General features: G+C 50.5%; 1 pseudogene; it reads right to left on the bottom strand.

Moving 5' to 3' along the window:
* Nucleotides 1-13544: 13544 nt before the first annotated feature.
* LOC102428158 lies at nucleotides 13545-17062 on the bottom strand (annotated as a pseudogene).
* Nucleotides 17063-17414: the final 352 nt, after the last annotated feature.

The raw sequence follows: 17414 nt of genomic DNA, 5'->3' as shown, positions 1-17414 counted from the left end.
AAGTCCTAACCCCCAGAATGTGACCTTATTGGGTAACAGGGTCTTTGCAGATACAGTTAGTTAAGGTGAGGTCATACTGGAGTGGGGTGAGTCCTTATTAAAAAACGACAACAACTCGGAGGGACAGGGACACCGCCCACAGAGGGAGGGCAATGTGAAGACACAGGGGAACATTGCTACAAGCCCAGGGATGCTCGAGGCCACAGGAAGCCAGGGGGGGATGCCTGGGACACATTTTCCTTCACTGCCCTCGGAAGGAACCAAGCCTGGAACACCTTGAGTTTGGACTTCACCCTCCAGAACTGTGAGACCGTCCACGTGTATTACTTGAGCCACGTTGTCATGGCAGCCCCAGGAAACAAACGCACCACTCACCACAGTAAAGAATATTGTAGTTCTTGAGACCTACTCTATGTGGCAATACAATCTATTGAGACTTGTGGTTGGCTTTCTTCATACTTCTTCCCCCAAAACACAAGGGCAGAGGTGGCTAACCGTTCTCTAGTATACGTTCTCCCTCCTTTGAATAACAGAAAACTCCTTCGTGTTGTAATACCTAGAGGCTACATTTCCCAGCTTCCCTTGCAACTAGGTGTGGCCACGTGACCCTGTTCTCACCAATGAATGTCAGTGGAAGCACGTGTGCCATGTTTGCAATGCTTCCCCCGGAGGAAATGGCTTGCCCTCCAATTTCTCTCTTTTTCGCTTCCTTGTAGGCTGAATGTGGCCATGGACAGCCATGGATTATCCACCTCCTTCATGTGGGTGTGGAGCAGCAAGGTGGAAGGGAACTGGTCCCTGGGTGACCTTGTGGAGTGAGACCCCTGCCCAGCAGGGCTGCCTGCCTTCCTCTGGGCTTTTCTGAGATAGAAGAGGGACTTCCCTCTTGGGGAAGCTACAGTGTTTTAGGAACTTGGGGTTATAGTGTTATGGGTTCACTCAGCGAGATAGACCACCAACTCAGAATTTAAATTTAAGAGCCTTTATTAAGCTGGCCAGCTGACTACAGTTACAGCACCTGCCAAAGCAGAGGCTGAACTGCAGCGCTGACTGCAAGAGTTACATTTTATTATTAAATTTTGTGGAGGCCCAGAGAAAAATGTGTCTTTCAAATTCTGGGCCCCCCAATATGGAGGAAACTCTCTTTATTTATACTTTTTCCAGTCCTTTGTCTCCCAAATTTGGAATGAGACTTCCGGGCCTTCGGAGAAAGAAGGCCTGCGTGCTGGGAAGGGGCCATGAGACCATATCTCAAGGCCTGGCTTGTGTCAGTACCTTCCTATCTATGTGTTTTAGGAACAGACAGCACAGCATGACCCGTCTGGCCAAAGCATCAGATATGCAGCCCAGCACAATAGCAGCTCAGCCTACATACCCTGACATGTGTGTGTATGGGCCTTTCATTGCCTTGGGAGGTGGTTGGGAAAGCAGAATTTGCATGCAGACGACCTGATTAACTTCTTTTAAAAATAGCTTCTTGGAGTGTAATTGGCATACAGTAAACTGTGCAGATTTAAACTGCATGATTTTTCCCTGGCTGGTTTGGCTCAGTGGATGGAGTGTCAGCCTGAGGACCAAACGGTCCTGGGTTTGATTCTGGTCAAGGGCACATACCTCGGTTGCAGGCTCCTCCCCAGCCTGGGCCCTGGTCAGGGCACGTGCAGGAGACAACCAATCGATGTGTTTCTCTCAATGGAAAAATATCTTCCGGTGAAGATTAACAACAACAAAAGTGCATGATTTCCTTCCGGCACCCGGGATGCGAATGTTGGTACGCTTGAAGTTGTCCCAGAGGCTCCTTACACTATCTTCATATTTTTGGATTATTTTCTCTTTTTACTGTTCTGATTGTGTGTATTTTTGCTTCTTCATATTCCAAATCACTGATTTGATTCTCAGCATCCTCTATGCTACTCTTGATTCCCTGTAAATTATTCTTCATTTCAGTTAGTGTATCCTTTATTTCCAACTGGCACTTTTTTATGTTGAGGCCCATACCAAGACACATCATAACTAAAATGCCAAAGATTAAAGACAAAGAGAGAATCTTAAAAGCAGCAAGAGAAAAGCAGTTATTACTTACAAGGGAGCACCCATAAGACTGTTAGCCGATTTCTCAATAGGAACTTTGCAGACAGAAGGGAGTGGCAAGAAATACTCAAAGTGATGAAAAGCAAGGACCAACAACCAAGATTACTCTACCCAGCAAAGCTATCATTCAGAAGTGAAGGTCAGATAAAGAGCTTCACAGATAAGAAAAAGCTAAAGGAGTTCATCACCACCAAACCAGTATTACATGAAATAAAAGGTCTTCTTGAAGAAGAAGAAGAATAGATAAAGAAGAAACATATTGGACAATTAAATGGTAATAAATACATATCTATCAACAATTGAATCTAAAAATAAAAATAAACGAACAAGGAATCTAATGAACAAAATAAACTAATGAATAAAATAGAACCAGAGGCATGGAAACATGAAACAGACTGACAAATCTCAGCGGGAAGTAGAGTGGGAGGGCGGGAAGAGATTAACCAAAGAGCTTATATGCATACTAGGGGCCCAGTGCACAAATTCATGCACGGGTGGGATCCGGCCAGCCGGCCTGCCCCAATTAGGGCCAGGGCTGATTGGGGCTGGCCAGGGGGAGGGGCCATGGGTGGTTGGATGGCCAGCCTTGCCCCATGGTGGTCAAACTCCTGGTTGAACTCCAGGTCAAGGGGACAATTTGCATATTAGCCTTTTATTACATAGGACTAGAGGCCCAGTGCACGAAATTCATGCATGTCCCTAGCGGCTGCCAGCCAGGGCCTTCCTTCATTCCACACCAGCCCTGGTGGTCAGCGCATGTCATAGTGAGCAATTGAACTCCTGGTCAATCGAACTATCAAGGGGACACTGGGCATATTAGGCTTTTATATATATACTAGAGGCCCGGTGCACAAAAATTTGTGCACTCGGGGGGGAGGGAGGGTTCCTCAGCCCGGCCTGTGCCCTTTCACAGTCTGGGACCCCTCTGGAGATAACGACCTGCTGGCTTAGGCCTGCTCCCGGGTGGCAGAGGGCAGGCCCAATCCCTAGGTGCAGCCCCTGGTCAGGCTCAGAGCAGGGCCGATTGGGGAGTTGGGGCGCCACCCTCTGTCATGCACAGAGCAGGGTGGATCGGGAGGTTGCGATGCCACCCCTGTCACGCACAGAGCAGGGCCCATCAGGGGGTTGGGGAGCTCCCCCCTGTCACGCACAGAGCAGGGCCCATCAGGGGGTTGGGGCACCGCATCCTGTCACACACAGAGCCGCAGGGTGATCAGGGGGTTGGGGAGCTCCCCCCTATCAGGCACAGAGCAGGGCTGATCAGGGGGTTGGGGCGCCTTCCCCTGTCACGAACAGAGAAGGCCCGATAGGGGAGGGTTGTGGCCCCGCCCCCTGTCACACACAGAGCCCGCAGGGTGATCAGGGGGTTTGGGCGCTGCCCCCTGTCACGCTGATCCCGGTGCCGGGAGGCCTCGCTGCTCCGTTGATCCCAGTGCTGGGATGCATATTACCCTTTTACTATATAGGATAGAGGCCTGGTGCACAGGTGGGGGCGGGCTGGTTTGCCTGAAGGGTGTCCTGGATCAGGGTGGGGTCCCACTGGGGTGCCTGGCCAGCCTGGATGAGAGGATGAGGGCTGTTTTCAGGCTGGTGGGTGACTGAAGCTCCCAACCGCTCTTTTTTTCTTTTTCTTTTATTCTGGGCCAAGGCCTCTGCTGCTGAAAGCAGGTATCTGGTTTGTTTCGGTTCTATAATCGAAACACTGTATCATCTCCAGCTCTGAGATCCTGGCCGGCTGAAAGCTGTTTCTGGGGTTTTGTTTAGCTTCTATATTTGTAACAACGTTTCAAACTGCAAGCTCAGAGGCCGGCAGTGGCAGGCGGGAACGTTGGAGTCCTCCTTCACTGAAGCAAGCAAGCCTCATGTTCGCTTCCAGCTGCCTGGCTGCCGGCCGCCATCCTGGCTGGCAGTTAATTTGCATATCGCCCTGATTAGCCAATGGGAAGGGTAGCGGTCATACGCTAATTACCATGTTTCTCTTTTATTAGATAGGATATAGATATGCATTACCTATGGACACAGACAGTAGGGTGGTGAAGGCCTGGGCTAGGGAAGCAACCAGGCAGAGGGGTCAATGGGGAGAATAGAAAGGAGACACCTGTAATACTTCCAACAATAAAGATAAAAAAATAACACATTTGTAAAATTAATGAAATGTGTGATCTGATAGACTTCGCCATAGGGATGGGTCTGTGAAACCAGATGACGGACAGGATGACGGACCAGCCCTAAGCCCTGGATGGGGAGAGGACAGGCGTGAGTGCTTCTGAGAACCGTCAGAGGGACGAGGTATCTGGATCTGGTAGGGCACAGAGGAAGTGGGGGCCTTGTATTTGGTGGCTGAGCTCCAAGGGCCTGGGGATCTGAATTCCCAGGGAGGTGCTTGGGGGTTCTCACACAGTCAGGCAGGGGCAATCTGTCTCCAGCCTTCCCGGGGAGAGGGTGTGAGCTCACACCCACGTGACCTCCCTAAACCGAGCAATAACTTTATGTTCTGCAAAGCAAACAAGGAAAAAAACATTGTTATTCTTCTGATTAACAGGGAAGTCGTCCAATTGGCTGCACTTGAATTATATACCCTGAATATTAAACCCGGGCTCCTTTAGCTTTCATTTATTTTATTGGAGTGTATGAAATGTTTTAAAAGGGGAGGAAGGGGCAGGTGGGGGGTTATGGGGTGGGGCCAATTTCGCCACATGCAGGAGGCAGCGCTTCTTCTCCTAGGCTTAGTCAGTGGTTCTCAACCTGTGGGTCGCGACAGCGAGAAAAAAAAACAGGGAGAAAAGAAAAAAGGAGGCGCTGCTCCTGCTCCTCTGGCGCCTGAAGAAGAGGCAGCGCCTCCTTTCCTTCCTCCTCCCTCGCCTCTGGGGAGGAGGGAGGAAAGAAGAAGAGGCGGCTCTCTCTCTCTCCCTCTCTCTCCCTCTCTCTCCCTCTCTCCCAATAGCTATGAGAAGTTGCACCGTGTGTATGTTTTCCATCCCATTCCTCTGACCTCATCCTCTTAGGTTTCTTCTCCGCAAAGCCCATTGAACAGTTGTATCTCAGACTCAGGCTCAAAAACCAGGTTCCTCTATTTGCTTTAACATAACCCCTGAATTGAAAATGAAAACAATTCAGGAAGGAAGACTTGCACCGTAAATGGCACCTGTGAATGCTCTGGAAATTAATCCGTTATACACGTCATTCTTTTTTGAGGTTGTTTTATCTTCCTTCTAAAGAACTCAGAAACTCAATGGCAACTTGAAACAGAACCCAATTTAGTCCTGTCATTAGACCAAGAGGGTTTTATTCTCCCTGGTCCTCGGTCAGATTTTAAATGGATGTGGTTTCATTCCCCTTCTCATCTAATACTGGAACATATCCATCTACAGAAAGATCTCACTTTTAAATGATGTTCTTTTATTTCAAGAGACCTTTTACAGGGGAAAAATCATAGCTCCCCTCTAGACAAAGCTCATGGCTGGAAAGTGAGTCTATTTTTCTCCAAAGATTCAATAAATTCCTACAATGTGTTGGGCCCAAATTCTTGGTGGCTAGAGGAGGAGGTGGGGTTCTGAAGGGGGACATGACTTGCTCAGAGTCACATAGCTAGGTTAGTGTGTCACCTGTGCGCTTTCTTTCTTCTCATAGCTATTGGGTACTTTCCCTCAAAGTGAGACCCAGACTCTGGTTGGAACAAGAATTCCTGTCCTGTGCTCCTCTGAGATATAGCACCCAAGATAATTAAACTGTTCAGCTGTTGCCATTGTCCGGTGTAAATCTCTCTCTATTCACCTGTTTCCCTTGGGAGAGAGTGACTCCCTGGACCATGGCTGAAAACCCCACATAGTCCAAACCTTGGTGATCTGTTTGGTTTATTCTCTCAATGGACCTCTTCTCTGTAGCCACACACACCCTCTTCCATTCCTTGTACTGTTTATAGGACCTCCCATCACAGGGTCTGTGCTTTTATGTGTTTCCCACATTCAATCATCCTAGCCCACCCTACCAGCCACTGTTCACCCGCCTAATCCTCTTTCATTCTTTAGGTCTTATTTTAAATGTCACCACCAACCACTGACTTCTCAGACTATCAGAAATATAGCTACCTGGACCATTTATTCATCACACTGGTCACTTGTGATTATTTCATTGACAGTCTCTCCCACTTCTCCATAAACTTCATGAAAGTGGGAACGGAGCTAGTCATTCTCTTCATCGCCATAGAAGTAGTCATGTGTTGACGAACTAGCCAATGTGGCCTTCAGGCTCTGGGGTGGAGGAGAAAAAGCAGGTGCTTTCATTATAAAGGACAATGGGACTGGCAGGAATTTGCTTGTCCACTCTCCTTTATGATGGGCCTTTCAAAGGCTTGTTTAATCCCACAGGGTCCCACAGGACCCTATTAAGCTCCTGGATTTGTAACTGGCATCAAAGAAAGCAGGTCTCTAATACCCTCACTTCATTTACAAGCTAATCTTCAAAATCTTTCTCCTTAGGCCTCCTATGTTCCAGGACAGCTTCTCACCTCTGAGAGTCTCCTTCTGATTTCATTTCTCCTGCATATAACGCTGCCTCCAAATAGTTTTGCTTTTCTCCATCCCCAACCATGGTTGAGCTCCATTCTTAGCTGAAGATGTGCCTTGTCCATGTTCTGGTTCCCCCCAAATGCAGCGCTATGGATACTCCAGCCTGATTCATAGCCTTTCAGTTTCTCAAGTCCTTTGCTCCCTCAACCCCCAGAGTTCTGCATATGCTTTTCCACTGCCAGGAGTATTCTTCTTCCTACTCTGCTCATTTGGTTAACTCAGACCCATACTTAAGACAACAACGCAAATAAGGACCCTTCCCTGACTCTTAGCTTCCGTTAACACCATAAACAGGGCATTTATAAAAAAATATTTGGAGCCGTTTATAAGGTTGTATTTGTGAGATTATTAATGTCTATCTGTTCTAGACTTTAAACGCCAAAAAGTAATCATCCTCTGCCCTTGACCGGAATCAAACCTGGGACCCTTCAGTCCGCAGGCCGACGCTCTATCCACTGAGCCAAACCAATCTATGCTCTTCTCCTCTCTCTCTCTTTTTTTTTTTTAGGGGATAAGGCAGAGGGTTTTCCAGCCGTACCAAAAGGAGGGATAAAGAACTCTACTTCTCTACTTGGACAGAGCAGTCCAAGTAAGACCCCAGAGGCTTAGAATAGTGTACAAGTTAGGAAATTATGATGTGTTCCAACCATAAAGTGAAAGAAAGGATGGAAGAAGATGAGGTTGGAGACAGGGGTCCCAGGCTGTCCTCACATGGAAGTCATTACAAAGCCTCTCTTTCTCACACTCCCTCTTCACTCTCTTTCTCCCTTTCACCACGTTCACCTATTTGCTTTAAAATAACCCCTCAATTGAAAATTGAAAACAATTCAGGCCTTAGTCAGGATTTTCACCTTTATCCTGAGAACAATAGGAAACCATTTGGCAGACTTAATTAAATGGGTGGTCAGAGCAGGTTTTCTTTTTAAGAGTATTCTCGTTGCTGCATTGAGAATGGTCTGAGAAGGAATGGACAAGAAAGATTTGGACAGAGCAGTCAGGTGGTGATAGGTAAGGGAGATCATGGTGAACTGAAGTGATGGTAGCAATAAGATAGAAGGAGTATTGGACAGGTGTGGAAAGTACTTCTAAGGTAGAATTGAAAAGTCTTGCTGATGGGTTGAATGATCTTTTACCCTCTCTGCATCCACCCCCTTGGGCATTTAACTTTGAAGTGTCCTCTGCCTCTGTCTCCTGACTTGACCATGTGCCTGGCTTTGGGTAATAGAATGAAGCAGAAGTGCAAGTATGGTGCTTCTAAGTCTACAACTCGAGAGGCCTTGCTCTTTCTTGTGCTTCTGTCATCTCCATAAAAAATAAATAAATAAATAAATGTATTTTTCATCATCATATACTGTGTTTTTGTCGCTCGAATGAATTTTATTATTTCTTCAAGGTTCTTCACATACGTACACCTTAAGAGATACCAAGTAGGCGTAACATGTTCTCAAAAAATTAGGGTTGGCACGCAGAAGAATTTTGAGTCAGAGATTTTGCTGGTTTTGGCACGCACTCACAAAAAGGTTGCCCACCCCTGACCTAGAGCATCCTAGAGGTCCTGCCTGGAGCCTGTATTCTGTGCCCTCGGTGCTCAGATGGAGGTGACCGCCCCTTGCCGGGCAAGGTCACAGAAAAGTCACCCCAGGTGGCAAGGCGGCATGCAGAGGACAGACAGCTCAGCAGGCGCCGGGCAGGGCTCACCCCTCAGCCAGGTAGGCAGGTCTGCGTTGGTCCAAGGGGATGGAGAAGCAGGTGGCGGACACTGAGAGCAAGACCTCCCCCCGCCTTTTCCAACCAGCCGAGGGCGTCGCTGTTTGCTGCCGGCCTCTCTCCCCATCTGGAGGGCAGCCCAAGGGCAGGGTGCGTGTACGGAAGCCTCTTCCCGGCGTGTCCAGTGCAGGTGGGGCACCTGAGTCTCGGGGTCCCTGTCCTGTGCTCTCAGCTTGAAGTTCCCCCATTGGCCATCGCTGACGCTGCTAGAGACACATGGTGCCTGGGACCTGCGTGTCCACATGCTGCTGCAGGCCTGACAGCCCAGGCCCGGGGAGCGCCCCGCACACGGCAGCCGACCCACAGGAGCGATGCTTCGCTTGGGGTAATCCAGGCAGCTGGAAAGCTCTTCATGACAAATCAAAACAACACGGCACCCTGCTTCGGCAGCGGATTGTTTATTGAGAATCAGGCGGCTTAAGAGCGGCGGGAACGTGAGGGCCTGTGGTCTTGGGCCAATCCTCGAAGAATCTCTATTCTAAGCAGCCTCGCCGCCGCTGCGGGCAGGAGCTGTGAGCGAGAGCTGGGGCAGGAATCCGTGCTTTAAACAGGGAGCTGGCAAAGCCTCGGCTTCTTGGAAACAGGCACCCAGACACTCTCGGGAAGAAACAAAACTTCCACTGAGTGAAGGAATCCTCGTGTCCACTTAAGCCAGCGGTTCTCAACCTTCCTAATGCCGCAGCCCTTTAATACAGTTCCTCATGTTGTGGTGACCCCCAATTTCATTGTTACAAATTGAACATAATTAAAGCATAGTGATTAATCACAAAAACAATGTAATTATATATGTGTTTTCCGATGGTCTTAGGAGAGGGAGCAGGAGGAGCGCCTGTGGGGAGTTATTTTTAATGTATACATGCACACTGATAGTCCGACAGAAAACTTTATGACTCCGTTTGATATTATCAGTGGGACTTTTGCTGCTGCATCACTGATGACAGAGATTTTACATCAGGTTTATATTTCGTGACCTTCAGAGATATGCACGAGCTACTACTTTCATCCATCAGGCTACTCCTATTATGAGGCTTAACAAAATTCATCACTGAGAACAAAGATTCACAAGCGTATGTGGTTGAAAACATGGAGAGTAACGCTGTTGCAAAGTTTTTTAAACAGAAAAAATTTTCTGGAATGGCATTCCAAGTCCTCAATAGTTCGTTTTCGACACTGCTGAAATTGTTCTTCCCTCTCTCGTCAATTCATGCCTATGGTCTTTAAGATAACTTGTTACGTAAAATTATTTATTTATCTAAGATGCACCTACACTGAATTTATCTGAAAAATAAAAGTCGATATTAAGAAAAAAATTGTAAATGGAAGATTATAAGAGAGGGTTTCGTGTGCCAGCAAAAGTTACTGGCGTGCCATGTTTGGCACTCGTGCCAGGGGTTGCCCACCCCTGTTCTAGGTCCACCTGTCTGGCTCCAGGACTGAAGCAGAAGCAAAGAGAATTGGCGGGACTTGCCCCAAATCACACGGAGAAATCGTGCGGAGCTGGGATGGGGTCTCAAATGTTCCCTATCTGGCGCAGGGCCCTTTGCCATGGCAACCCCAGCGCCTTCTAGTCCCGGTTCTCAGCTGAGCGGAGAATGAGCTTTCTCTTGTGTGTTCGTTTCCCCAGGCCTGCAAACGTGACCCATTTCTTCCTTCTTTAAAGGTTACTTTGGTCCAAATACACGTCTCCAACTTGAAGGGCCCAGGAATTGCCCAGGGCCTGTGAAGAGCAGCCGCCTCCTGCCTGCCCTTCGCTCTTCCCCCGGAGGTCACGGCTTTCGACTCTACTTTCCTTTTCTTTTTCTGTCATTTGCTTCATGTTAGGAAATAATGTGCCCGTGCTGCTGCTGCTTCTTGATGTGTCTCTGTTGCCTTCCACCGTGGCTGGCTGGGCTGGGTCTTCTTCCCTCCTCCTCTCTCCCAGCCCTCCTCCTCTCCTGCCAACCTTCCAGCTTCCCGGTGCGTTTTCATCTTAATTTTCTTAGACCCATATTGCCTGTACATTATTATGATTGACATGCAAAAGCTACCCAGACACAGCCATTTTCTATGCATTTTTACCCCCACAGAAGGCTCTCTCGGAGGGTTCTGACTGAGCCAGTCCAGGCTGAACGTAGCGTTCTAGTCTGGCTCCTCCCTTCCCCGTGATCCTGGGGTTTCCATGGTTTCTCTCCTGGTTCAATGGATCCTGTTTCCTACATGCCACATCTTTTCTTAATTGGTTTATTCCTTTAAATAAAATGCACATCCTCATGGAGCTTTCTGAGAGAGAGCACACGGGAGGCGGATTTTAGAGGCCGCCCCGTGTCTGCAGATATTCTCGCTCATGCTGATGGAGAATCGGGCCGGGTGTGGAATTCGAGAGTAAGTGTCACCTCCCTTCACCGGACCCTGTCATGGCACCTGGGCCTGTGCAGGTGACCTGCTTTTCTCTCCAGAAGACGGTGCCATCTTCTCGTTCCCTTTTGCTCCATTGAGCTCTGCACCCAATGGACTCTTTCCATCGGAAAACTCATGCCTTCGGAGAACATTCTGGAAGGTTATTTCTTTGAAGATTTCCTCTTCCATTTTATTTTCTTCTCTTTGGTGATCTCTATTACTCATAGACTGAACCTCTAATCAGAGCCCCTTTCTTCCATTTTTTTCCTTGCCATTTTCTTCTATTTAAAAATATATAAATTTTTATTGATTTCGGAGAGGAAGAGAGAGGAAGAGAGAGAGATAGCAACATCAACGATGAGAGAGAAACATAGATCAGCTGCCTCCTGCACACCCCACACTGGGGATTGAGCCCGCAACCCGGGCATGTGCCCTTGGCTGGAATGGAACCTGGGACCCTTCAGTCCGCAGGCCGACGCTCTGTCCACTGAGCCGAAGCGGCTGGGGCCCTTCTGTTTTTCTTTGCCACTTCCCTCTAGTTGGCTTTAAGACCTTCCATTTTATTTCCGCCATTATACAGGGTGGGGCAAAAGTAGGTTTACAGTTGTTTGTATGGGAAATAATACAATAATAATAAGTAGTAAGACAAGAATAAGCTGCATTTCATGTACTCAGAGCTGTAAACCTACTCACCCGCTCCCTCTGAGGCTCTGACTGCACCTTTCACACCGCGGCCTGTTCCTGCTTCACAGACGCGCTGTCTTCCATGTCTATTTTCTTAGGGGGGGCCCCGCCCCAGTGGGGCTGGTCCCTGTATTCCGTCTTCAGGGGTTCCTTAGCCATCCCGAGGTGGCCTCCCGCCCCTCTCCCCTCTGCCCGGATTGCTGTGATCTCTCTGAGCCGATTTGCCGACCTCAGCCTTTCTCATCTTAAATCTAGTCCCTTTGGCACCACCCTGCCACCTGTCCGTCAGTGCCAATCCAGCATGTTATTCCATGTGGTGAGCCTTCAGGGCCCCCTGCTTCCTACTCCCTCAGCCCCACGTGCGCCCCTCCTAACCTTCCCACTGCGTCCACCCCGCTGTGCTCCACGCCACGATCCTTGTAACGTGGACACTCTCGTGAGTTCAGAGCTGGACATGAGGCCACAGTTACACTCAGGACACTAAGAATGACAGTCACCAATGATGGCGAAGGCCTTGAACATGGACAGGCATCATCGACTTCTTCTAACCGCTCCACGAGGCCCACATCACTGCGCCCATTTTGCAGGTAAAGAAACGGAGGCTCAAAGCGGGAACACGACAAAGCTCCAACAACACAGGGGTCGCAGCCCGCCGGGGTGAGAGCCGCGTCTCCGTGCTCTGACCACGACACTGTCCATCACAGACGCAGGTGAGTCACCTGGAGACGAGCTTCAGGGGGCTTCCAGGGGCCTCCGGGGGTCAGTGGCACCGCCACACTCAGCGGCCACGCGCGTTGGTCTCTGTTCTCACGGGCCCGCCGTGCGCACCGCGCCCCTCGCTCCCGGCGTGGGAAGGCCTCCCTGCTCTGGTGTCGGGCCAATGGGAGCCGCTCACCGTCCTCGAGGACAGTCGGGCTTGGCCTCCTGCCTCTTTCCATAGGATTTTTAATAACATCTCTGCGAGCTGCAGTCCCTGGCGCGGCCCACGAAACCTGGATCCGTTTAAGGGCACATTAATCCTCTGAGCTGGGATTACAGGCGTCTAGCGCTTCTTAACGAACCGCCGCGCCGCCTCTGTGAGCACTTGCGCGTTTGCCAACGCAAACCTGAAGGTCACACGAAGGACCGCGGCCTCCTCTCTGAAATCAGGGTCTTTTGGACGCTGACCAGCGATGGGCCCTGGGGCTCGGTCGTTTCTTTGGCGATTTGTTGGTCCTCTCCCCCTCACGTGCTCCCCGACCTCTTCTTACTCTTACATTTATGGGCTTTTGGCAAATGAAACATTTTTTTTTCCTTTGTAAAAAAATCTTTATTGTTGAATATATTACATAGGTCCCGACATTTCCCCCATTAACCTCTTTCAGATGGCTCTCTCGCGCCCCCCCCAGCCCCTCATCACCACTTTGTGTCCACAGATTATGCATATATGCATACACATTTGTTGGTTGATCTCTTCCTGAAACCAATCAGAAAGGATATATGCACCCGATGTTCATAGCGGCACAATTTACAATAGCTGAGATCTGGAAACAGCCTAAGTGCCCATCAGCAGATGAGTGGGTAAAAAAACTGTGGTACATCTACACCGGGGAATACTCTGTGGCCATAAAAACAGAAGGAACTCTATCATTTGCAGCAGCATGGATGGGCCTGGAGAGCATTGTGTTGCTTTTTGCTATAGGCACCTGGCGATTTGTTCTGTTCTGTCAGATGCCGGCAAGTTTCTCCAGAAACTACCGCAGGGGTGTCCTCAGGGCCAGCGCCTAAACGGAACCCCCACAGGACCAAGTCAGCCAGGCCACAGGGACACAGCGAGGAGCCACAGGGTTTCATCAGGTTGAGCAGCCCCCAGTCCCCGACCCTCCCACTCCCCCCTCACCATTTTCACCAAGTTTATTTCATGCTGTTGTAGAAATCTGGGTGGAGATGCGGTCTTCCCCGCACCCCCCCCCCCAGCAGGTCAAAGCTCCACAGACCACCCTGTCTACCTGGGGGTCGATGGAGCAACAGTGGCTGGTGCTTCTAGAACATCCAGGGAGCCGTCCAGCAGGGATGCTCTCAGGGCTGCTTCAGGCGCTTGCGTGGGGGCTCCAGACAGGGGCCCTGTGCTGAAGCCAGAGAGCGGTGCACCTCAGCCACCAAGCGGGGATGGGGCGCCACCATTGCCTGTCTCCCCCCGCCCCCCGACCCTGAGGTCTCCAAGACATCCTCAGCATGAGAGCTGATGAAATCCACCACCTGAGTTCTCCATTGATCTGCGCTGTGGAGGTCAGCCACGGCGAGCAATTCTGCAGCGCTGTCCGGGGAGAGGTGACCACAGGGCGTCCTCACATATGACCTTCAGACGCTCCCGGGCATACTTGTCAGCATCTGCCCGCAAACCGCCAGCCGTTGTGTCCAGGTTCGGAGCCTTCCCCGTGTAAACAAAGCACGTCATCTCCTTTCAGGCTCCACGTCAATGATTTCAACCCGATTTCTTTTGCTCTCCTCCACTGCGTGTGCAAACATGGCACCACACACTGGAGAATGAGCCGCTGAGATGGCTTTGCGGGCCTGGAATTCCTGGCCAGCAACACATACACAACAGTCTGTGGACCAGGAATCCTCCCGAAGTCCTCCTAGCTCATCGGCCAGCCGGCGCTCCGGAACCATCACCATCTTCATGGTTTTCTGGCCAGAAATGCTGACGGAATCTGGCAGCACGCTCACCTCACAGAAGAGGGTCAGCTTGTCACCAGGGAGCAGCCTGTGGGCTTCGTCCAAGAGACAACCTCTACGGATGAGTTTTTTGAACCCCCAGCCTTTGCCTTGCATAAACCTGTATGCCCGGCGACTCTCCACAGCTTTGATTTCAGGATAAAGAATTTGAATTTTGCCTGAAATTCACTCTTTAGGCAGCTGACCGGTAACAGGTAGAGTGACAGGTAATCTTTGCTTTCTGCACCTGGCGGCTAGGTCCTAGCCCTTTTGGGTTTCCTCTCAAACACCATTTCAGTCTTTCATTGGCTCCTGATGAAAAGGCTGAACTCTGAATGACTTCGCCCATTTCCTCTCGGCGAGAGCTAACGTGACGGATGGTCCACATGTGGGAGAGTTTCACTGCCTCGATCTGCGTGCGGCGCCAGCTCGCAGCGCCAGGGCCACTCAGCGTTTCCGCCGGAGGCGGAGGACTTGGAGCCCTGGACGTGGCCGGCGTGAAGTTAAGTGAGATTTCCGAAGCCAGAGGACACAGATCTCTGTTCTCTCTTCACCCACGTTAGGCCAGCAGCAGTGAGACGACGTTTTCTTGTCTAACAGGAACTCTCTCAGAGCGGGGCCTCCAGCTGCCGGGACCTGTCCTGCACTCGCTTCACACCGACTATAACATCCAGGCTTTGTTTCTAAAACAACCGTCTGAACGATGACTCTAAAACATAAATGCTGCTTGGCTGGCGTGGCTCGGTGGTTGAGCGTCCACCTATGAAGCAAGAGGTCTCCGTTCCACTCCAGGTCAGGGCGTATGGCCAGGTTGCAGGCTCCATCCCCCGTGTGGGGCGTGCAGGAGGCAGCGGTTCAGTGATCCTCTCTCATCATGGATGTTTCCCTCTCTCTCTTTCCTTTTCCCTTCCTCTTGTTTGAGCTTCCCCTTCTTGAAACTGCTTGGAACATTCAACTGGCAGGAACCAAATTTCTCCTTCTCAGTGCAAGTCCAAGAAAGGCAATAGTTGCTTGAGAAGGATTAATACAAAGAAGTCGGCTCCTGGACCCAGCCTGCCCAGCGTGGTGGCAGTAGCTCTCAGAGGCCTCCCCCACCGGCTACGCTCCAAACACACTCCTGTGTTCTGGAAAGAGCGAGTTTGGCGCTTTGTATTGAGTCTCAGAAGACCACACCCATTTTTTCCAGGGGATGGGATTTGAGAGGTCTTCATAGAGCTGTTCTCTCCTAAGAGTGAAAAAGATGAACTAAACACATTTGCTAATCTCCCTAAATATACCTCTCCCAACATAATCTCATTCAAGTCACTGACCTCACAGGCTGCCTTTGTATCGACATCTCTGGGCATCAGGAACTTTTATTTTTATCGCTAGCCGGTCTGGCTCCGTGGATGGAGTGTAGGACCATGGACTGAAGTGTCCCCGGTTTGATTCAGGTCGAGGGCCGGTGCCCTGGTTGCAGGATGGATCCCGGGCCTCGTTTGGGGCCCCTGCAGGAGACAACCGATGGATGTGTCTCTCTCACATTGATGTTTCTCTCTCCAAATGAAACATTTTAAGACTCAATCCCACCACTGCGTCGTCGAAGATAAAAATCGGGTGCAAACCTTGCTTTACTTATTTTCCCCGGCTGCTTCTCCCTCGGCTGGGGCCTCTGGGAGACTACTTGAGCCAAACCCAGCAAATCCCAGTTCAGACCGGATCCGAGCTGGCTGGGTGTTGTTGGACAAGACACAGTGCCTCCGAGCTCCGTTTCTTGATACGGTTCAATGGCCGATTCTGAAACCGCTCTGACCTTCTGTGCATGAAGCGCACTTGCTTCTGAATTTCCAGTTCCCATGGGATCAGGAGACTGACATGGCAATGCTTCCTCCTTGCTGGCACCCTAAGACGAATGCCGGCGAGGACCCCGCTGGGAACCGTGTGTCAGCACCATCTCCGGGGAGGGAAGGTGAGAAGTACTTTGCAAGAGAGACTTGTCTTCCCTCTTCACCTCCTGGTTTAGCCACAGTGGCTCTGCTAAGCCGCTTTTTTCCCTGTGAAAACAGTTCTGTGAACAATTGTAAGCCGTGCAATTATGCTGAACTTTCATAAGATGAAATGTTATAAAATGAGTGTCTGACCAATAAAATACTTGATGCCAAATGAAATGGGCCTGGAGGGAATTCTGCTTTGGAGCAAACTCCCTGGGAAACAGGATGAAAAGGAAAAGAATATTTTGGAGCCACTATATGAATTTCTTCAGTAAAAGCAGCGTTTTTGGCTGCCTAGAAAGGAGAAGGCACAGTGGGTAGAGATGTGGGAGCTGAGGACCGACTCCTTGAGTTCAAATCCCACCTTTGCTAGTTCTTCTTGGCGGTTACTTAACCTCTTTCTGCCTCAGGTGTCTGGTCTGTAAATTGGGGGTAAATAACATTTTTTTCCCCATAATGTTGTTGTGAGGGTTGCGTTTCTATACCTGAGGCGGTCAGAAATGCCTGGTGCCCGGAAAGGGCCCGGTCTCCATGGTGACCATCGTTACGGAGCACAGACTGGAGCTGGAATGTTCTTGAGAGATGACGTGTCAGATCTCTGCCTGGGGGCACGAGCTCTGGGCACCTGTTTTATGCAGGAGGCACCGGGGACCTGAACTGTTCAAGGACGGTCCCAAGGTCACACAGCTGGTCTGGGATGGAAAGAAAGGGATGTCAGCGTTCAGCAGAGTGACCCATGGACTCCATGGCTCCTGCCCCTGCGTACAGCAATGAAGTGATGATCTGGAATGACCGGGAGAAAGCGTCCCGGTTACTGAGGCTTCTGCTCAGCCAGCAGTCACTGTCCCGGTCGCTGGGGGACAGCCGCCTGGCCCGGCACATCCTCTTCTTGGGGCAGTTCACACCCATCATGGGCTGATGCCCCATCTCAGCTGTGCGTGCTGGGTTTTACTTTATAGCGGTGGCTAAGGGAGGCCACGGAGAGGAGGTTTTTATCACATTTCCTGAGAGGAGGGGCCACACCACACCACACCACACCACACGGGGCCACCTGGGGAAGCCCCCGCGGTGGTCAGGAGGCGGACGTGGGAGCGAAGGGTACGCCTAAGCCAGACCCTCTGCTGGGCTTTCTGCAGAAAATGCAAGGCGGGCCAGGCGCACATTCGCGCAGGACTTCAGGACGGGCGGCGTGAACAATCGCAGTGGGCTCTGGGGCACAGCGGGCTGCCCCCATGGTCGTCTGGGACCTGGTCCGGGGGAC

Source organism: Myotis lucifugus, unplaced genomic scaffold, assembly GCF_000147115.1.
Source record: "Myotis lucifugus unplaced genomic scaffold, Myoluc2.0 scaffold_1598, whole genome shotgun sequence".
Taxonomy (NCBI): domain Eukaryota; kingdom Metazoa; phylum Chordata; class Mammalia; order Chiroptera; family Vespertilionidae; genus Myotis; species Myotis lucifugus.
Note: the sequence above shows the minus strand (reverse complement) of the source record. Positions and strands in the feature narration are given on the sequence as shown.